At 42.7% G+C, this 22,957-nt stretch overlaps 1 protein-coding gene and 1 non-coding gene across 4 annotated transcripts in view; both read left to right on the top strand.

Moving 5' to 3' along the window:
• The window catches only part of ST3GAL3 (ST3 beta-galactoside alpha-2,3-sialyltransferase 3), a 358,610-nt gene that overhangs the window by 28,986 nt on the left and 306,667 nt on the right, over positions 1-22,957 (top strand). The window lies entirely within an intron of this gene.
• LOC140916681 (U6 spliceosomal RNA) lies at positions 7,799-7,904 on the top strand. The gene has a single exon (XR_012160595.1). It is a non-coding gene; the product is annotated as a U6 spliceosomal RNA (small nuclear RNA).

Here is a 22,957-nt window from a genome sequence, read left to right as displayed (position 1 = left end):
ACGTGAAGTTCTCCCACTTCTTTCCATGAGGCCACTCTCATGAGTAACGACTACATGAGTAATACTTTACAGGATCAAGCCCCTAGATAAACCATATGTCCTCCTTCCCACAAAAAGCTTTGCAAACACTACGAGGGGAGGTTTAAATCCATAACAGGGAATTGTTGTCACTAGAAATCAGACAAAAACAGTCACAAAAACATTTCCATTAGTCCTAGTTTTGGTAAAACACAAACCAAAAAGCCAATATTTAGTGTTTTTCATTTATAAATATTGGTGTTTTAGAGAGGAAGGCCGATATCATTATTCCCACCTTGAAAATGGGGAAACTGAGGCACAGTGTGGGTTGAGTTGGGGTACAGAATAAACATCCCAACCTGTGGCCAGAACAGATACATACCTTCTTTGCAGTTGCTGTACCAGACCCTGTGATTCCTGCACACTGGTCTGGTAATATTCCTTGCCATGTCCACTGGATACATGTAACCATGGACTTTTTCCATTCCTTGGCCCATTCCTTAAGCCCCTTTCTGTAGTGGCCTAGGCATAGCTAGTGTGGAACCCAGTTCTGTCACATGCAGGAGGTAGTGTCCTCTGTGCGTTCACTGAACAGTTACCCATTCACATGTAGTGTAACCATGACAGTTCTGCTGCACTCGGGGACTTTGTGTGGCAACCTATGTTCCTGGGTGAATTTCAACAAGTCTGTGCAAAGCTGACATTCACCCTAATGAGCGTTGCATATGGCAACAAATGGACCCCTTAGTTTTCCCAAGGGGAGCTCAACCAAAATATACTTGTTTATCATCAGAATTTGTCTTAACTTTATTTGTCTTACCTAGAGATTGTTCCTTTGCAATCTGTAATTGGGAAAGGCTCACTCCTTCAGGCTGATACTTAAAACTTTCATGGAATGCTTGACACATGCTCTTACTTCTGAATTCAGAGCACAGTTCAAATTGAGGGACAATGTTATATTGTTCCAGTGACTAACCTCAATGCAAGTAGATTTCTGCCAGCTGATCCAAGTAACTGGTCTCTCATGCAATGGTAAGCCAGGGACAATGAAGTACTAATTTTGCCATTTTTTAAAAGCATGAGAAAAAATAATGTAGATGTAGAGTAATGGAGAAAAAAATTAAATGTTAGGTAATGGCCAAGAATGAGGTTTATAAGACCTTTACATGAAGTTAAAACTTATCAACTGGTGTGGAGCTTGCTAGAAGCATCTCTCTGGCAGACTACTGACTGTTTTATCGAGGCATTATCTCCTGGCTATTCAGATGGTGACAAAACATATTCTGGTGATCAAGATACTATGTTGACCGGGGAGAGAGGCGTCTCTCTGGTCCCTGCCGCTGGCTCTTTGGCTCTAGATTGACAGCTGCCTTTGCAGTGGATGTTGGTGCTACTCCTTTGGCAGTGCCAACAGGTGGCTCTTCTGTTGAAAGCGTTTTGTTGCACACTCCAGGGCCCTCTTTCAGGAAAAGGGCTAAGGAAAGAAAACTGGTAGAAAAGTAGGTCAAATATGTAAACATCGTTGTTGGTTGACAAATTTAAGAAAGCTACTTGCCAGCATGCGGGTCACACCCTGAAGGCGTGTCTACACTTAAAACGCCGTCAAACTTCAGTGAAGACACTACTACGCTGATGGGAGACCTTCTACCATCAGCATAGTGAATCCACTTCTGCTAGAGATGGTAGCTATGTTGACAGGAGAAGCTGTCTACACTGTCTATGTAGTGCTGTATACAGTGGGGGTTAGGTTGGTGTAACTGCGTTGCTCAGGGGTGTGGATTTTTCATGCTCCTGAGCGGTATTGTTATACCGATGTAAGTTTGTAGTGTAGACCTGGTCTGAGTGTCTGTGTATAGCTACAGCCGTGGTCCAGCAGCTCTGACCCCAGCAGCCTCTCAGTACACATCCGTCATGCTCTGGCTTCCACTGGCTTTGGTTATCACTTGCAGGGTGACCCTAACACACTCCTAGTCCTGGATTTCCACCCCCAAAACATATGTTTATCACGGGACAGTGCAGACATATTAGATCCGTTGCCCATCTGAGGAGATCAAGATACAACAGTTTGCCACTTTAAATGGAGTTACTGCCACAGTTTACTACATTGGATTAGTTTTGATTAGAGGATAAAACAAGTTTATTTAACTACAAAGAGAGAGGTTTTAAGTGAATACAAGTACTAAGACATTAAAGTCAGAAATGGTTACAAGAAAAGTAAAGTTAAAATGCTATTCCTGAACAAACTAGCCTTGGTTCAAGGTGAAATTCTTACCGCATATTTCCAGTAGCATTGCTGACCCAGTTTCAGGTCAAGATCTGCTTTCAAGGTCCAATGACTGGCTTCTTTTGTCCTCTGAGATGAAAGAGAGAGCTGGATAAGGAGAGAGAACTTGGAGTGTTTTTTTTCCCTCACTTTTATAGTTGTCACCTTTTGAAGTGCATTTTCTAGAGGGAGACCCCTGCATTTTCCAACTCAGAGAAAAGAGGCTTGGAGTCTTGTGGGAAAGAGGTTTCATGCCATTGTTTGCTAAGATGCAGAATCTGTTTGTTCCTGTCCCCCTTCCTTACCAAAGAATGGCTACTTGATAGGTGATGGCCCATCAGCTTTGATGGCCCCAAGCTAGAGGCATCAACTTGTCCTTTGTCTTTTGAGAAACAGATTTACCCATTCCTCAGACTTGTCTGGTGTAAACACATTACTCATGATTTCCGCTTATGTTCATACCTCTACGTGTAATGTTGCTACATGCATTTCATCATGATATTGTTGACCAGCAACAACATCATGATTAGTTTTTAAATGATACTTTACAAGGCATTTTCTGTGCAAAGATTATTACAGTAGCTTGTTGGGTGTGAATCCAGGGGTTCATTCCAGCACAACCTCTTGGGTCAGAATTTTTGAGTTGGTTTGCTCTCTTGAGTTATTACAACATTCTTGGAAGAAGGACAGTATGATCCTTCAAGTTATTTCTCCATTTTATTTTCTTTCAGTTGTGTAATATTTCTATCAATATATCAAGTATAAAAAAAACCCTATCTGTGCTTTTGATACTCTTGTCAAAACTTAAATAGTCAAAACAGTAATACTGTGGTGTTGGACTCCAAAAACTTGTAGCTGGCTTTTGAAACCATCCCTTAGAGATATCTACTGATGTTGGCTTCATATTGAAATCAACAAGTGAATTCTTACGCTTTGCTTCATGTTCCTGTGAGTTCCTTTTCCAGTGCTGTTTCTGCAAGAACAGTCAAAGGGATGAAAATAAGGGAAATAGACTTTGTTATAAGACAATTTTAAACATTCTGACATCGTTTTTCATGGGGACAGAAGTGAGACTTTTAAGCAAACTGTTGAAACTGGCTCAACTTCTGGTTGCAGGTTCTGGTTCTGCTTCAGTGGTTGCAGGTTCTGGTTCTGCTTCATTTCCCTAGAAATCCACATCCTTTTGAGATTATCTCAGATAATGCTAAGCTGTTGAAAAGGGAATTAAAAAAACCTTTATCTTACACTATCTACTGATTTTTTTTTCCCCTCCTCCAACATAAAAATTGCATTTCTGCCAACTTTGCATTCTTGCATTAAAATCTATCTTAATCTTTTTAAAAACGAACATTTTAAGTAAACTGATTTTGTGCATGTTTCAAGATGTACATACTGTATCCCACCCTCTTTAAATGGCTGAAAGCTTTGCAATGTACCCGATTTGCGTGTAGGTCTGGTATAACTGTACATCTTGTGTTACTGTTTGCTGTATATGTTCTATATTAAGTGACAGAAGTATTACATGTACTGGCATCTGTTTCCTCAAATACTCTTCAGTAGATGCCCCCCAAAACCCCCACAACTGAGGAAGATGGTCAATTGGTTAAAAAGTTACTTGATTTAGAAAGGAATTGAAGGCAGCTAAAACTGTGTGTGCACATGCTCACATGCACTCACACACATGGGAGAAAGGTGATCTTGATAGTAATGAATATAAATCAGACGCTAGGAATTGTAGAAAATCATAACGGAAGCAAAGGAACACAAGGAGAAATCTATGGCTAATAGAGAGAAGGACAATAAGAAGGAATTAAAAATATATATGGGAAATAGAAAGTATCCTAACAATGGTATTGGTCCATTACTAGATGGAAATGGTAGAGTTATCAATAATTATGCAGAAAAGGTAGAATTGTTCCCTAAATATTTGTTTTGTGTTTGGGAAAAGACTGAGGATGTAGTCCTATCATATGATAACACTCTTTCTAGTCCTCTGGTATCTCAGGAGGATATTAAACAACAACTACCAAAATTAGATGTATTTAAATCAGTAGGTCAAGATAACTTGCATTGAAAAGTTTTAAAAGAAATGGCTGAGGAGCTTCCTGGACCACTAATGTTGATTTTCAATAAGTCTTGGAGCACCAGGGAAGTTCCAGAAGACTGGAAGAAAGCTAATGTTGGGCTAATATTTAAAAAGGGTAAACAGGATGATCTGAGTAAATTATAGGCCTTTGGTCTGACATGGATCCTGGGAAAGATAATAAATATTGGGATATTGACTGATATGGGACTCAAGTAATAAAGAATTAAAAGAGGGTAATGTAATTGATGCGGATCATGGGTTTATGAACGATAGGTCCTATCGGACTAATTTAATATCTTTATTTGATGAGATTACAAGTTTGATGGAGAAACGGGGTAATGTTGATGTAATCTACTTAGATGTCTGTAAGGTGTTTGACTTGCTACCACACAACTTTTTGATTTAAAAAAAAAAAAAAAAAACCTAGAAAGATCTATAATTACCATGGCACACATTAAATGGATTAAAATCTGACTGATAGGTCTCAAAATGTTAATTATAAGTGGAGATGCATACACAGGGGACTCTCAAGTAGGAGTAGAGAGGTTATTTTACCTCAGAATTTGGCAGTGATGTGAATGCTGCTGGAATACTATGTCCAGGTCTGATGACTACAATTCAAGAACGATGTTGATGAGTTGGAGAGGGTTCAGAAAAGAGCCACAAAATGATTAAAAAATTAGAAAATGTGGCTTAGATTCAAGGAGCTCAATCTGTTTAGTTTAGCAGAGAATGTTAAAGGGTGACTTGATCACAATCAATAAATACCTACATGGGGCACAAATATTTAATAATGGATACTTCAGTTTAGCAGAGAAGGTATAATGTGATCCCATGGCTGGAAGTTGAAACTAGACAAATTTTGACTGGAAATGCCTAAATTTTTAACTGTGAGAGTACATTGCAATAAAAGGCTGCGGCTGGCCTGGGTCAGCTCGAGCTTCGGGGCTATAAAATAGCAGTGTAGATGTTTGGCCTCAGGCTGGAGCCCAAGCTCTGAGACCCCATGATGGGGGAGGATCTCTGAGCTTGGCCTTCAGCCCGTGGTCAAACATCTATGGTGAAATTACACAGCCTTGGAGTATAAGCCTGAGTCAGCTGACCCAGGCTCTGAGAATCAGAGCCAGGGTGTTTTTTTATTGCAGTTCAGACATACCCAATGTCTCCTTTTGTCTCTCAAAGCTAAGAATGTATGAAATAATTTTAAAAAATAATAAACCTGAGTAGTTTCAGGTTTGCTCAGACAGATACCGTTGACATTGCCCTAGGTATGTCAAGAAAATGGGGGAATATGATTGCTTATCTCAGTCTAACACTCTTGCATATCCTCCATGTCCACTAGAACTCTATAGCTGCATTGCCATTCACTGAAGCCTCTCTGCCTCACCATTGTACTGGGGAATTCTAGCCAACTGTTGGCCTATATCACAGAGCAGAACAAGGCTCAGTCAGGGGCAGCCAAACATGGTGTCCTAGAGGGAATTCTGAGGCCAGGGATGAACATTTATCAATATCTGGCAACTCTTCAGGGATTTGTGAGGAGTAGGTAAATGGTTGAGTATAAGTCAGGCTTAGCTAGCTACTGTTTAAGTCTAACCTAATGTTGGCCAAAATCTAAGAGTTTCTTTTCCCCTCATTCCCCACTCTTGTGCATTTTCCCCACTGTCTTCTACATGTTTGGGAAGAGCACAGTCCTGTGATCTCTGACTGATGGGTTGGGACATTGCTTGGAGAGGGCAGGTTAGGTGAGTACCATAACTGTCTATTGCCTGGTTTTCAGAGCTTGTAAGGTTAGCCAGCCTCGTGTTCTGCAAGGTGCAAGGCAGTGATAGGCTTCATTAACTCTGTATTGACACTGTTTTTTGGCAGTGAATTTCCCTTGTCTTTTTGAGGAATTGATGATAGTGAGGGGGTGATTGAGGCACTTCCTGTGTGTACATCGTTGCTACTCACTAGCTTGAGTTAGCAACAGGCTCTCCGAAGTCTCTATTCCATTTATGGGGGAAGGGACACTCCTGCAAGCCTCCTGTGCTGAAGGGTGAAGCGGGTCATTTTCAATGGAATGAGAACACCCTTTTAGATGAATACAGCTCTGAGAGGTGTGAACTGTTCCATTCATCTCAAGCGGTTGTGACATTACACTCCATATTCTTTATGAAAATATGCTTATGATATGGATATGACAAAACTGAGATGTACTTTATGCAAGGTGGCTCATGTAAGGTATCATTAGAAAGGTTATGATTTACTGAATGTGATTATCCAATTTGTATGCCTGTATCATTTCTGTATCTGAAGTTAGAAATATTGACCATATATCTGTATTTCAAATGTGCTACTTTGGGTGTCGCCCACAACTAGCCCTTCAGGTACAACAGTGAAAAGCCAGACAGGGCTGATGGCCCATTACCAAAGACAATGGACTGTGAAAGGGCTTAGTTGTCCAGTGGATGCTCCAGACAGCCTACAAGTAATGGCTACCACAGCCCTGCAGAGACATGGGTCTGAGTTACATTGTACTCCCAACCCCCCTCCCTCCCCCCAAATGCCAGTGTTTTTCCACTGGAAGACAAAGGGTTCCCACCATACGCAAGAGCTGTATAAGGCAGGGGAGTGACATCATTGTGGTTCTCCTCTGCCTCCCCACCCAAAGAAACACTGAAAAACACCTGGAAGCAAGAACTGAACTGGGGGGAGAGAAATTAATCCCAAACTGGAAGGACGCCTGGCTTGTGAGTAATAATACCTAAAGTCTCAAGTTGCAGGCCAGTGCGGCTGCCTTTCAAGACTCTCTGTAATCTCCCTGTGACAATATTTAGGGTGAGAAATTACTATTCATAGCCAATTTCTTTAGTGAATCAAGCTTAGTTTGCATGTTTTGTTTTGTTTGCTTAGCAAACAGAATAAAGCAGATTACTATTTCTTTAATCACTTAAAATCTGCCTTTTATAGTTAATAAGATCTGTTTTGTTTATTATTAAACCCAGTTTATGTAATTTCTAATGGGGAGGGGGCAAGAAGTCATGCATCTCTCTCTTCACATTGAGGGAGGGGGCAAATTTATGAGCTTACGTTGTACAGATTTCTCTGCAGCACAAGACAGTATTATATTTGGTTTATTCTCCAAAAAGGGCTTATACATGAGTGCTGGGTGAGTCCTCTCTCACAGAGCTGACTTCAGTCTGTGTCTGCAGCTGGGTGTGGCCCTGTGTGTGTGTGTGTGTGTGTGTGTGTGCGTGCTGCAAGAGGCTGGAGAGCCTAATTCAGCAAAACAGGGAGAGGGAATCCAGGCTGGCAGGAGAGTGTCAGTGAAATCCCAGTACATCAGGTGGCATCCTGGACGGGGCGTCCAACCCGTCACAGTGGTGTTCTTATCTCCCTCCCTACTCTTGCCATTGTGTGTCTGGTACATGTACAGACCAGAATGCCTGGTCTTCCTTCCACAGCACATGTACTGACATTGGAATGATACAGAGTAGATTAGCATGGCCCCTGTGCAAGGATGAGATGCAAATTTGTGATGCGTTTCCATGCCTGTTTCTAGTTGCAAAAGTCGTCATTATGTTTAATGCTGCTCTGCAGAGAAGAGATTCATCCTGCCTGGGAGTCTTGTGCCAATCTCTCTGTTTTCTTTTCTTTGTGATCTCTAGGTCCATCCTATAGCAGCCTAGCCTCACGTCACCAGAGCAGTCAGCATATCCTACATGCAGTACTACTCATCAGACTGTCCTGGGTGGAACTTGCATAGATGACAGTGGGGATACATTTGTGGGGTGCTGAAGTACTTCAAAATTACAGACACTACTTACACTTTCAGAAGAAGCACCATGATGGCTCCAGGCACCAACCAGAAGCAGATTGAAAGCACTAAGGGGCACAGGAGATGCTTTGAGTCATGATCCTTGAGTTAAAGGAGCAGTGCTTGTTCCTCTAAGGCAGTGGTTCCCAAACTTGTTCCGCGCTTGTGCAGGGAAAGCCCCTGGCGGGTCGGGCCAGTTTGTTTACCTGACGTGTCTGCAGGTTCAGCCGATCACTGCTCCCAGTGGCTGCGGTTCGCTGCTCCAGGCCAATGGGAACTGCTGGAAGCGGTGGCCAGTACATCCCTTGGCCCGCGCCGCTTCCAGCAGCTCCCATTGGCCTGGAGCAGCGAACCGCGGCCACTGGGAGCCACGATTGGCCGAACCTGCGGACGCGGCAGGTAAACAAACCGGCCCAGTCCACCAGGGGCTTTCCCCGCACAAGTGGCGGAACAAGTTTGGGAACCACTGCTCTAAGGGCCGCTGTACACTGAAAACTTATATTGGCATAGCTATGTCTTTTAGGAGTGTGAAAAATCCACACCCATCAGAGGTGTAGCTGTGCTGACCTAACCCGTGGTGTAGACAGCGCTAAGGAGATGGAAGACTTTTTCCTTCTGTTGATCTAGCTACCACCTGTTGGGGAGGTGGATTAACTACAGTGATGGGAGAACCCCTCCTATCTCTGTACTGAGTGGCTACACTGAAGCGCAAAAGCCGCACAGCTGGGGCACTGCAGCTGTGCCTCTGTGGTGTTTCAGGTGTAGACTAGCCCTCAGTCACCACTTGAATGTGAGCCCAGTGTGTGTCTCGCAAAGGAATTCCTGAAGAAGCAGTAGGTCATGAGAATGCAAATTGTCTGTAAGCAGTGGTACTAAAGCTTTTCTGGTGTCATGACTTTTGTAATATTTCTCAACCAGTCCTTTGTATTGTTGAGCAGCTGGGGAGCTCTTGGGAGTCTCTTATTTTTTTTCTGCCTCTTCACCAAAAAAGTTATATGAATTGGATTATATTAAAAGTAGCTTTTGTGGTGCATGGGCTTGTTCCCTACCTCAGAATCTCCTTTCAAAATGATCCCAAACTTGCAATCTGAACTCTAATCCAGTTCCTGTTGTAGGTGAAATTTAAAGGCCTGTGTTATGCAGGAAGTCAGATTAGATCATCTCATTGTCCCTGCTGGCTTTAAACTCTGTGAACAGTTTGGCCACATGTGAATGTTATGAGAACAGGAACATTTTACTTTCCCTTTCTCACAGGTGCCATGTCTCAGAAACCGCTTGATCCTGTGACCCGAATTTGTACCACTAATACTACCCCAGACTCCACTGATCACATCACTTTTCAAGACAATCTGAGTATTCTTACGGATTTTGGAGCACTTTGAAAAATCAGCTGTTGAAAGGAAAGCTCATCACACTCTTACATCTGGAGCTAAGGAGAGGCAATTCAGAGACCTGCAGAAAAGCTTAAGAGATCTGTTTTCCAACTGTAGTGAGTGGGATACATGTGATGAGTTCCTTTAATGAACTCACACAAAGTGAAAATGTGCTAACACTAAAACCAGTAAAGCTCTAGAGGGGTTTCTTAGAAAATGTTTAAAGACTAACTTTAAAGGGACATTTCCTATTAAATATCTATTTAACCTTGTGAAACTGCTTCCAGAAGCTGTTTATACCCAACACCAGAAATGAATTTATGTTTAAAAGCACCTCATAGTTCTGTATAAATATTATTATAGGAATGACTAGAGACCCCAGTCAAGTTTGTGGTCCCATAATGGTAGGCACTGTGCTAATGCATTGAGAAACCGTCTCTGCTCTGAGAGTTTGCAGTCTAAACAAACAAGACAAAGGGTGGGGAAGCAGAGCCATAGGGGAGTTGAAGTGACTTGCCCAAGGTCACATAGTACTCCTAGATCTAGTGACTTGCTGGCTAGATTATGCTGTATTCCCAATAATCAATAACTCTACATCTGCATTGTTCAGAGAACCAACAGCATGTCCAAATTGCTTTCTGGGGGCAGAGGTCTTCTAATAACCTTTGTTGCAAATGCAAGGATAACAATATTTCAAAATAACATATACACAGTATTCTAAAAGTTGGTAACAATCTAAATGGCTGACGGTGGTGTGATGTAGAATACCACAGCTATTAGACAAGGAGTAAGAACTTTGGTATAGGTTGCTTAAAAAACAATTTAAAAAAATACCCCAAGTACTGTTTGGAAATTGGGATTTTTTTTAACCTTTTGTAGTTTCTGGCTGTTTTAGCTGTCGAGCTTTTTAAAAAAAAATTGCAAGATTTTTTTTTTTTATAATGGGATAGTGTATTTTCATCTTCTATCCTCAGAAACGTTGAACTGTGTTTATTAAAACCTTTGTTAAAAAAAACACTTTCAGGCACAGACTAAGCCTATAGAATTATCACATGAAAGATGAGTGAAAATGAAGTTATCATTGAAATACTCGCGCAACCTTAACTATAGCTGTTGCTAGTGCTCTGGCTATAATTACAAGACTAATTACTATGAATTTAGTTGTCATGACTCTTCTGCCTTGTAAAGTTCTTCCCACGCAGTCTCAACACTTGACATCCCAAGTGGACCATAAGTAGCGCTCTACTTACATTGCAATGAAAACAGCAATATATTGTTTGTATGTCTAGCACTGCTATATGTCCATTACTGATTAGTGAAGTCTTATTTGGGATATTAAAAAGGCCAGTATCACTTGCAAATATGATTTATTGTTAAATTTTTGATATCCACATGTTCTAGTTTGATGTTTTTGTAGATGTACAATAGACTATTAAACATAAAAACCTAAGTTAATAGAACATTAAGATCGCATATTTAAATACTAGTCAGATAGTGAGAATGTTAAGATCATCATTGCTATGCTAACTGACTTGTATATTGTTCGTTAAAAATAACAGCATGTTACATAGATAAGAATTCAAAAGTTGGAAAATGTTCAAGTTAGATTTGCACATACTGCTTTAGCTTTGTCTGCTTTGTGTACATGCATTCAAAGTAGTCTCTAATCACATGAGCACATTTTTCTAATACAATATAATAAACTTTTTGTAGAGCTTTAGGCCCAAACTTCTATAGTTTACCATGTACGTCAGACAAATGTCATTTACGTGTGAGATGATCCATACAAAGTTGTGTGACAAATAACTTCTGAGGGCATTCTGCGCCAAAAAGTTAAAAATTCTGTACACAATATTTTAAAATTCTGCAAGCTTTATTTGTTAATAAATACATGCAGAGGCTCCAGCACGGCAGTGGAGAGCACAGGCCACTGGTTGTACGAAGGTGGGAGATCACCCTGCAGCCTCCCCACCCCCGGGACACAGACTCAGTGGTGAGGCTGCGCCTGATCCTGACACAGCACAAGGCCTGGGCCTGTCCCAGAAACACCCTGGGACCTTGCCCCTCTGCGCCAGATGCGGGGCAGGCAGGCTTAACCAGGCAGGATCCAAGTGTGAGCTGAGAGGATTCAGTGTGGGACAGTCTGGGTGCAGACAGCTCAGTGGGGGGTCTAGGTGTGGGGGGGTCTGGATGCACAGAGGCTTGTGGGGAGGGGGTGGGGGGGTTCCAGCTGCAGGGGCGATAGGACTCTTTAGGGGCTTCCAGGTGAAAGTAGTTGGGGCTCCGCAGAGGGGTCTGGATGTGGGGATATCAGCAGGGGGTGCTGGGGGAGTGGGGCTTGGTGGGTTGGGGGTCTGGGTGCAGCTAGTTGGGGGGTCAGTAGTGTGGATGTGGGGGCTCAAGAAAGTGCAGGGGTGGGGCTTGTCAGGGTGGGGGTTTGAGTGCAGGGAGCTCAGTAGGGGGTAGTCTTGCTGCAGGGAGGGGGATCCAGAGGCAGAGGTTGAGGTTCAGTGGGGTGGGGTTTGGGAATGGAGGGCTAGGGGGTTCTGGCTGTATGGGATGAGGCTTGGTGGGGGTGTCTGTGAATGGGAGGTCCAGATGCACGGGTGTTGGGTGGATGGGGGAGCAGCTCCCCATACAGTCACCCCTCCCCGGAGTAATGGGGGCAGGAAGCTGGGGAGGAGTGATGGGGGCAGGAAGCTGGGGAGGATGCTGAACTTCCTGCAGCAGGGGAAGGTTTCTGGGGGTGGGTCTGACACAGCCTAGCCACTCCTTGGAGGGGAAGAGGAAATTCCATCCTCCCCTGCCTCCAGCCCAGCTGGGACTAGCAGCTGATCCTGACTCAGGGTAGGAGCCGCTGGCTGGGGTGTCCCCAACCCTGCAGTGATTTACCTCTCTGTCAGCTATTCTGGGTGCCTGAAACCATGTACCTGCGCAGCTAGGGAGTGGCGTGTGACTGCTCTTGCAGCTTCCCTTCGCTTCCCTGCCAGAAGGTCATTTCCCTGTGGGGAACCAAAGAAATGTGTGGGGGACATGAATTCTGTGCACATGCAGTGGTGCAGAATTCCCCCAGGCGTAACAAATATATACTATGTGTGTTGCAGTATTTGAGAAATAGTATGTTTTCATGCAATTAAAGACTGTCTATTAAAACACACACAGAAAGAGGAGGAGGTAAGTTGATGTTTCCTAACTTGAGCGCTTAACTCCTCTAATTTTTCAAAATAGCTTTGTGCAACATCCTTGTTTTAAAAAATAGAAAAAATATTGTCTTGCTCCTTGATTAACTAAACTCCTCTACCGTATGCTGTGCCACTCGTCTCACATGGCGGTGCTTCAGAGGAATGAGTTGAAATCTTTGGATGGAAGGTGCTAGAGAAACCCAAGCTGCTGCTATTTGTATTTATTTGTTACTCCTCTTGTCTTCTCATACAGCCCTATGGAGGCAAAAATTTCCTGTTAGCACTTAGCAGAAAGTATTGCTTATGAGAGTTGCACCACAGCTATGAGTGAGGATGATGGCTTACCAACACATCTTCTATGAGAGGAACAACAGGAAGCAATGGTTGTAAGCATGCAAAAATCCAGGCTACCTGAGGAGATAATGCACCAGTCAGGGAACAATGCTTGCAGTGAATATAGCTGGTAATAAGGAACCTGACGTTGATAAAAATTTCAGTTTCAATAACTTTAAGAGCCACTTTCATTGACTATCTGTGAGTTTGAAACCTGTCTAGAAGGCTAAAAACTCCAGTCTCTGATGGATTAATTACTGTTTTTTTGTGTAGTGTTTTCAAGTATAGTTCGTTCTTTTACATCGTACCACTTTAATTGTTGTTGTACCTTTTCAAGGAGGGAGTTGTCCCCATAGCTACCTTTCTTCACCCTTTGTTCCCTCCAAGGGGCTAAACTAATCCCTGTTAAAGTTTTCTTAAAAGATTCATTAGAAAAAATCTTCAAGTATGTGATGGAACTGAGTGGAACCTGGGACAGTTTGAGGCTTGCTAACGTTAAATCTTTCAGTAGCTTAGCTAACAGAGCTAGACAAAAACAATATGAATCTTTGCTCAGCTGTCAACTTTGTTGCTTGTGATGTGAAATCAGTGGCTACACTGGCAGTGGGATGTGAAGAGCTGTTGATATTTATGAGGAAAGTGTTGTTTGCTGACAGCCATGTACCTCCTTAGGAACTCTAGATTCTGCCTTTTACGATATCCTGAGAACTATTACTACTTTCAGTACTGTGCTGTTTTCTTTCCTTCCTGTTTCAGTTTCTTATCTTTATATAAACAATGATTTTGAAAATGGCATGTGTTTTGTAAAACACATATATAACACTACTTGCATTTCTGTTTGAGGACTTTTATTTTCCCTCTTTGGCTTGGTGACTTTGTCCTCTGTCTGACTATTTTTTTGTTTAGAGATTTGTATTTCTACGAAGCCAGTGTAAAACTGCTGGGCCTATAGTGGTGGAAAAAATCCGACTTAGATTCTGGAGTTTGAAAAGTAGTAATACAAAGTGGCTTCGTGAAGTGTTTGCAATGATTGCAACATACCACTGGAGGGCAATAGATCTGTTTTTCTGCTCCTGTGCTTGATCCTACTTGAGTATCGTTATTCTTTCATCCTGCGGCAGTGCAACATTAAATGTGATTGTTAGATACTTTGTTGCATATTGATCAAAGCTCTGCCATATTATGTATATATATATATATATATATATATATATATATATATATATATATAAAAGAGCATAGCATACGTCTCTTTTTTTCATTACAGTTCCAAAGCTATGAATCCTTAAAAAGTATGTGCTGCTCTTTGGGTACATGTAAAATATATATATTTTTGCCAAAACATTTTTGCCGAAACGTCATTTACGTTCTCTGCAGATCATTTCCTGTCATTCCTAAGAGTACAAAATTTTATCATGTTACTTTTCCTCAGTGATTCATTTAGTATGATTAATGGTAAGATTTTGTCATGGATATTTTTAGTAAAAGTCCAGGACAGGTCCCAGTTTCTGTGAATTTTTCTTTGTTGCCCATGACCTGTCTGTGACCTTCATTAAAAATATCCATGATAAAATGAGAAGGGGTTGGGCAGCTGTGGGGTGGCAGGGCACTCCGGGGCCCCCACAACTCATGGGGGCTCAGCTGCGGGGGTTACCCCGTCCTGCCGCAGCCTCTGGGGAGTTGCGGGGTACCCCCGCTGCCCATGGCTGTTCGGAGCTTGGGGGCCCGCTGCCTCAGGCGGGGTGGGGGGTACCTCACAGCTCACTGCTGCTGTGGGAAGTGGTGGGACCCTGCAGCTTCTAGCCACCGGGGCTGAAGTCACAGAGGTCTTTGGAAGTTATGGATTCCATGACTTCTGCGACCTCCATGACAAAATTGTAGCCTTAAATATGATATCTCAGGAATTCATGTCAGGGACTTTTGACAAGGTTGCTCTCCTTGCAGGGGGTTGAATTCACCAGTGAGTTGAGGACTAGTACAAAGTCTATACAATGTTTAAATTCTACAGGATCCTGGTCTCGATCAGTGCAGGGGATGGATGGGGTTTAGTGCACGAGGCAGCTGTTTAATATTTTGCTTTATCTTCATAAGTCAGTATGTGTCCCCATGCCTCATTTACTTCACAGCACACAAAGCTTGCATTGAATTAGGAATTTTTAAAATTTCCTCCTGGGCTTTTTAATTGCATTCATCACTCTAGTCCTAGAAACATTAATAAAATTATCTTCACAACATCTAGTGAGGTGGGAAAATATCATAGAAGATTAGGGTTCGAAGAGACCTCAGGAGGTCATCTAGTCCAACCCCCTGCTCAAAGTAGGACTAACCCCAACTAAATCATCCCAGCCAGGGCTTTGTCGAGCAGGGCCTTAAAAACCTCTTAAGGATGGAGATTCCACCTCCTCCTTAGGGAACCCATTCCAGTGCTTCACCACCCTCCTAGTGAAATAGTGTTTCCTAATATCCAACTTAGACCTCCCCCACTGCAACTTGAGACCATTACTCCTCGTTCTGTCATCTGCCACCACTGAGAACAGCCCTGCTCCAACCTCTTTAGAACCCCCTTTCAGGTAGTTGAAGGCTGCGATCAAATCCCCCCTCACTCTTCTCTTCTGCAGACTAAATAAACCCAGTTCCCTCAGCCTCTCCTCGTAAGTCATGTGCCCAGCCCCCTAATAATTTTCATTGCCCTCTGCTGGACTCTCTCCAATTTGTCCACATCCTTTCTGTATGGGGAACCCAAAACTGAATGCAGTACTCCAGATGTGGCCTCACCACTGCTGAATAGAGGGGAATAATCACTTCCCTCGATCTGCTGGCAATGCCCCTACTAATGCAGCCCAATATGCCGTTAGCCTTCTTGGCAACAAGGACACACTGTTGGCTCATACCAGCTTCTCGTCCACTGAAATCCCTGGGTTTACTCTGGTTTACATAGAGAACTGCAGGCACAGAAGGTTTAAGGCCAAAATTTGCAAAATTGTCTGCTAATTTTGGTTGACTTAATGATTAGGTGCCCCACTTGAGACGTCTGGGATCTGATTCCCTCCTCTCCCCTCCCTCCCCCCCAAAAGCCACTGAGCAGTCACAAATCCCATTGACTTTGATTGGCGTGATTGGTGCACTCAGCACTTTTGAAGATCATATCCTACAGGTTTGTATTTGGGAACCCAGAAAATGAGGATGGTCTAGCTAGTGGCCACCTCTGAAAATATTTTGGTGACTTGCCCAACATCCTATTAAAAAGTCCATTCCAAGCTCTGGATGCCATTGACACTTTTTTTCTAAATTATACAAAGTGTGAAATAAATAAACTGCAGTTTCCACGGTATGCATCCGATGAAGTGAGCTGTAGCTCACGAAAGCTCATGCTCAAATAAATTGGTTAGTCTCTAAGGTGCCACAAGTACTCCTTTTCTTTTTGTGAATACAGACTAACACGGCTGTTACTCTGAAACCTTAAATTACTCTGTATCTCCAGACCCAGGCAGAATTCATACAAGGGTACTGAAAGCAACTAAAGACCAAAGAATCAGAGAATTATAGAAATGTAGGGCTGAAAGGGCGCTCGGAGTCAAGTCCAGCCTCCTGCGCTGAGGCAGGACCAGGTAATCCTAGACCATCCCTGACAGGTGTTTGTTCAACCTGTTCTTAAAACATCTAATGATGGGTATAAAACAACTTTCCTTGGAAGCCTATTCCAGAGTTTAACTACCCTTATAGTTAGAAAGCTTTTCCTAATATCTAACCTTAATCTTCCTTGCTGCAGATTAGCTCTATTACTCCTTGTCCTACCTTCAGTGAACATGGAGAATAACTGATCACTATGATCTGTATAACAGATCTTTAACATATTTGAAGACTGTTATCAGGTCCCCTCTCAGTCATCTTTTCTGAAGAGTAAGATGCCCAGTTTTTTAACCTTTCCTCATAGGTCAGATTTGCTAAACCTTTTATCACTTTTTTTGCTCTCTTCTGGACTCTCCAGTTTGTCTGCATCTTTCCTAAAGTGTAGTGTCCAGAACTGGACACTTTATTCTAGCGGAGGCCACACTGGTGCCGAGTAGACTGGGACAGTTACCTCCTGTGTCTTGCGTACAACACTCCTGTTAATATACTCCAGAATGATGATAGCTTTTTTCGCAGCTGCATGATTTGGTTGACTCTCATTCGGTGTGTGATCCCAAGAACCTTTTCTGGAGTACTATCACCTAGCCAGTTACTCCCCATTGTAGAGTTGTGCGTTTGAAGTTTCCTTCATAAGTGTAGTACTTTGCTCTTGTCTTTATTGAATTTCGTCTTGTTGAATTCAGACCAATTCTTCAATTTTGTCAAGATAATTTTTAATTCTAATCCTGTCCTTCAAAGAGCTTGCAATCCCTCCTATTTTGATGTCATCAGTAAACTTTATAGCATATTATCCACTCCCAAATCCAAGTTATTAATTAAAATATTGAATAGTACCAGACCCAGGACTGACCCTTGGGGGACCCTCCCTGTTTCATAGAATCATAGAATATCAGGGTTGGAAGGGACCTCAGGAGGTCATCTAGTCCAACCCCCTGCTCAAAGCAGGACCAATTCCCAGTTAAATCATCCCAGCCAGGGCTTTGTCAAGCCTGACCTTAAAAAACTTCTAAGGAAGGAGATTCTAGCACCTCCCTAGGTAACACATTCCAGTGTTTTTTTCCTACCCTCCTAGTGAAAAAGTTTTTCCTGATATCCAACCTAAATCTCCCCCACTGCAACTTGAGACCATTACTCCTTGTCCTGTCATCCACTACCACTGAGAATAGTCTAGATCCATCCTCTTTGGAACCACCTCTCAGGTAGTTGAAAGCAGCTATCAAATCCCCCCTCATTCTTCTCTTCCGTAGACTAAACAATCCCAGTTCCCTCAGCCTCTCCTCATAAGTCCTGTGTTCCGACCCCTAATCATTTTTGTTGCCCTCTGCTGGACTCTCTCCCATTTTTCCACATCCTTGTTGTAGTGTGGGGCCCAAAACTGGACACAGTACTCCAGATGAGGCCTCACCAATGTCGACTAGAGGGGAATGATCACGTCCCTCAATCTGCTCGCTATGCCCCTACTTATACATCCCAAAATGCCATTGGCCTTCTTGGCAACAAGGGCACACTGCTGACTCATGTTTGACAGTGAACGATTGATAACTGCCCTTTTTAAAAATGTTGAACTATAGTGCCAACTACTATGTTAATGTATCATTATAAAAACACCTTCTGCCCTGGATGACTGCTAACTTCCTAGCCATTTTTAAAAAGAAGCAAGGGTGACTGCGTTCGGGGGTGGGTAGGAAAGTCTATTACAAAGTGCTTAGATGAACATCGGATGATTATAAATCAGCACAGATACTTCAAACTTTTAAGGTTCTTTGGAAAACTTAAAGGACGCTGGGGAATGTAGTTTAGACTTTTCAGAAGCTTTTGGTAAAAAGACTAGATGAAACTAAAAGGCCACAAATATAAAACTGATAAGAAATACTAGTTCACATAATGCACAATTAGCCTGTGGAATTCTCTGCCAAAATAGATGATTGAGTTCAAGAGTTTAGCAAGTTTCAAAAAAAGGAGGGGAGAACATCAAGAATTATTATAGTAAGAATTTAAAAATGAAGAGCTCTGGAAGGGATGTAAACCTTCCTGCTTCAGGGCATAAGCCAAGTTCGAACTGTGCACATGCCTTGGGTCTGTTTGCTGGATGGAAGAGCTAAAACAAGCTCAATTTAATGCTGCTGCTAATGAGCCATTAGGTGCCACTTATTGAGCCAAAGTGGGTGAGGTAATAGATTTTATTGGACCAACTTCGGCAAGGAATTTAGCAGTGACAATCTGAGTTAGTTTCCCAGACCTGAGGAAGAGCTCTTTGTACTCTCGAAATCATGTCTCTCACAACAGAAGTTGGTCCAATAAAAGATATTACCCACCTTCTCTCTCTCTGATATCCTGGGAACGACACGGCTACAACAACACTGCATACTTATTGAGATGGTCTGTCCTCCTCCACATGAGTTTGTGCCCTAATCTTGCAACACAGTCTGTTAATGACTGGCATAGGATGTCATTATGGCAGAATGGAGGAAATCTGGGTCAATTTACATTCGCTTTGTTTTTTTGTGAACATCATGTTATATTTTCAACCTACCTTTTCAGTGTAGTCTTATTTGTGGTTTTGAGCATTCATTCTGTAGCAAGAACTTAACAAATGCAAAGATTCTCACCTGGTCTACACTGGGAATCTACATTGGCATAGCTGTGTCTTTGCCATTTAATCACCAGAAACGGAAGAATACATTGGAGAGAGTGCAGGCAGGAGGGACCTTGCCTCCCCTGAGGAGGGTGACCAAATCCAAGGACTCACAGCAGTCCTGAAGACACTGCAGAAAGGAGCAGAGTGGGTCTTGTGGGACTTGTAGACCCTGAACCTCTGAGCCATGATTCTCTAGAGAGCTCAAACTAGTGGAACTGTTTGGAAGAAGAGAGCTATTGCATCCTCTTATGCAATCAGATGGCAAGAACCATGCAGGGATGGTGGATGGGAGGGAGAGAATGCAAATGGCAATTGTCATTTGAGATACATTTCACTAATCCTTATTAGGTACTTTCATTTTTGCACCAATGGAAAAACTGGATTGGCATGGGAACCTTTCGTTTCATTTGAACATATTCCATTATTGCCACCGGCTGTTAGTGTTGGGCACAGCTGGGTTGTGATTGCATGTATGGAGGAAATGGGAATGTTGGACACAGATCAACTCTTCACCAGAGTTGCTGTAAAATTATATTTGCAAGCTATTTCCCAAGCAAGAGGCTGTTAATAGTGCATTCCTCTCAAATCCAAGAAGTATAGTGACCTTGCTGAGGATATTTTCCCTTGTGAACATGTACCCAAAGATCATTTCTGCTTTTTCTCTGCTGAGGGATGTTGTGCATAGTTGTGGAGAGTAGGTTGGGTTCCCCTCTCTCCCCCAGTGGTTGAACACCCACAACTTCAGTGAACCTAAAGGAAAGCTGTGGGTGCTCAGCACCTCTGAAAATCAGGCTGTACTTTGAAATTAAAAAGTCTAAGAAATTAAAAAGTCTAAGATGTGGCAGGCAGGTGGGGTCTGCACCCACAATACATCAAGTTCTATATTTATTTGTCCTGAGTGCCAATCCATGGTAGCTGACAAGCTACTTCCAAAAGTAGAGAAACTTTACATTCACTGCGTTGTCTGTTCACGCACATTCTGTCCCTTTGCTGAATCTCTTCATTCACTGTACATCTGCCCTATCTTCTTCATCCCACACAGTGTGCCATGGAGAGGGTCATGGCAGGGTGACAGTTCCACATAATATTGAATCTTGTTGGACCTTGAAGTCCATCATCTTGCATTTCTGAACTTTTTCCAAAGAGCTAGTGTGGCAGTCCCACAACTTTCTAATGAGTATTTTGAGGCATTGTGTGTATTCATCTTTTCTAATGAAGTCCCTTTAAATAGTCTTTTAAAGTGTTTGTGTTTGTAAAAATGTATGTAATACAAAATGAGTTTTTCTGTTCCCCTGATGGCTATAAAGGTCTTTTCAACAGCAGAAAAAGAAACTGACTAAGGTCCTGATCCTGCACTTGAATCCATTCAGCCAGAAGAGTTAATTTGTGTGGATCCAATTGTGGGACTGGACTCTTACTTACAGTCAAATGCACAGATAACAAATTGAGAATATTTTGTTACTAACTTTTTTCAGTGTTGGTAATCTTGGTTTTTGCGTAAAGTGCATCACCATTGTATCTGAGGATTTACCTCCTCAAGAGTGACTTTTCCAACCCTCATGAAGTTTTAGCTTGGACACGGCACATAAAAAGGAGAGCAAGATCTTGGAGAAGATACCTTTGTGAATTTCCTTTTGTCTGACTAGTCTCACTTGCGACATTAGGGGGCACTGTTGCTACAAGCTGCTAATATGGTGCACTCACTACTGATGGAGAAATGAGCAGGGTGGATTTTTGTAGTCCTGTCTCTGTGTTGGTTTTTGGAGCTGTGTAATTGACTGTTACACGTTTTTCTTTCAAGTGTCACCATCCATGCTTCTGTCCCGTCCTCTGGCTTTGCTATGTGGTTGTACAGTTTCACGTCCAGCATTTAAGTAGACAGGGTATGGCTGAATTGTTCCAGATGCTCACTGGTTCTTCCAGATCTCTCACTGGGCTGTCTAGTATGTCCTGCAGCCTTTTTGCGTGTTAGCAGGCTTTTGGAACTTGAATGATGCCAGAGTTGTCTAGTTATCTTTTGCATTCTCTGTCTTGCAACTAATAGAGCCGGATCTAAGTGTTGTTTCTAGTTTGTTCAAATCAGGCACCTTTAAAGTTCAAGGACGCATTAACACAGGAGTACATACATACCGTTACAAGTTATCAGAAAGTGTTGACTTGTCCACCAGCAAAGCCCATCAGTAGGAAGGAGCCTGTCTGGAGAAGGAGGGTCAAAACTGATGTCCAGTAGAGAGGGAGAGATGAGATTTTTCTTCTCCTTTCCTCCCCCTCTCTTACCTTCTGCTGCTCCAGCACATAACAGATCCCCAGCCAGAACAGCAGTGAAACTGATGCAATTCTATAAGCTTCCTGTGTTCAGTTTGCTATTTACTTTGAGCACAGCAGCAGCAAAGTGAAATTTACTGTAAGAAGGTCTGTTTCACTTTTATGCCTCTGGGAGCTCTTTGCTTAAAGCTTCCCAACATGGGGATTTTTCTAGCATAATTTTTCTGGTATAATATAACTCCTTATGGGGCTATTCTTATTCTGGAACAGGTGTGTCTACATGAGGAGTTACACTGGTATAACTATGTGGTAAAATTCCCCATGTAGATAAGCTCTGAGGAAATTTGCCCAGGGACCACTGGCAGTAGGAGAGTAAGCTGGTGTTGGTTTTTTTTTCCCACATACTCTTTGGGCTTTCAGGGAAGAAAGCTCAAATCTGATAGGGAAAATCAGGTCCGCATCGTCTTTTACTGGGAAAGTGAAATTTGCACCAAAATTTCAGTGTTCTGAAAATGCTTTTACTCCATGGCTAGTTTGGAAGGTCTCACCTTGTGCTGTAGAAAATTGTTTAAAATTACGCCGGTTCCAAAAAGAGGTGCTGCAAGGTTATGGTTATGGAAGGATGTGGGCTCTCTTCTGGGTAAGGGGTCTATTCCTGCCGAGAGATCTCTCTTCATCCTGCGTTCGTGTCAGTACCCTAATGATAACATCACATTTTTCATTTTGTAAACTTTCCTATTGTGTCTGGAAGCATTCACTGTGGGTAATGCAACCACTGATGACTGATCAGACTCCCCGGTGAATACCAGCAAGGAAACAGTCTTCCCCAGGCCCAGCCAGGACTCGTCTCCTGGATTCCAACTGTGCTTTCCTATCCTCTGGACCCCCACCCTATGGCACAATGTATTAGAAAGATCTCAGATGAGATTACCCTACCAGATGCCAGAGGTATCCTTTTGCTATATTTAGTCAGTATCTGGGACCAGATCCTCTAGGGTAGGATCACACATCTTCCCAGAGCTGGCACACATACTTGGGGTGTTCCTCTCTGACCACTAAAGCCTTTGGCCGCATGGGCCAAGTGCAATAGATATCAGTGGTGGATAAGCATGATGGAAAATCCACATAACCCTGTCCCCCTGACTATGTGTGGGGTATTAAGAATTCCAAAAACTCAGCCAAACTTAAAAATGAAAGCCCGTGTGGTCTGACTGTGTTAACCGCACAAAGCAGCTGTCTCCATTACATTACTAGCTCTGCCATCAGCAGCACTTGAGCTTCAGCCCACACCCCAGATGGGCCAACTAGCCTGAGTTTAAAGCACCACTCACCTCAAGCTACAGGGTTTGTGTGTGTTCATGGGACTTGGG

This window comes from Lepidochelys kempii, chromosome 8 (assembly GCF_965140285.1).
Source record: "Lepidochelys kempii isolate rLepKem1 chromosome 8, rLepKem1.hap1, whole genome shotgun sequence".
NCBI lineage: Eukaryota > Metazoa > Chordata > Testudines > Cheloniidae > Lepidochelys > Lepidochelys kempii.
Note: the sequence above shows the minus strand (reverse complement) of the source record. Positions and strands in the feature narration are given on the sequence as shown.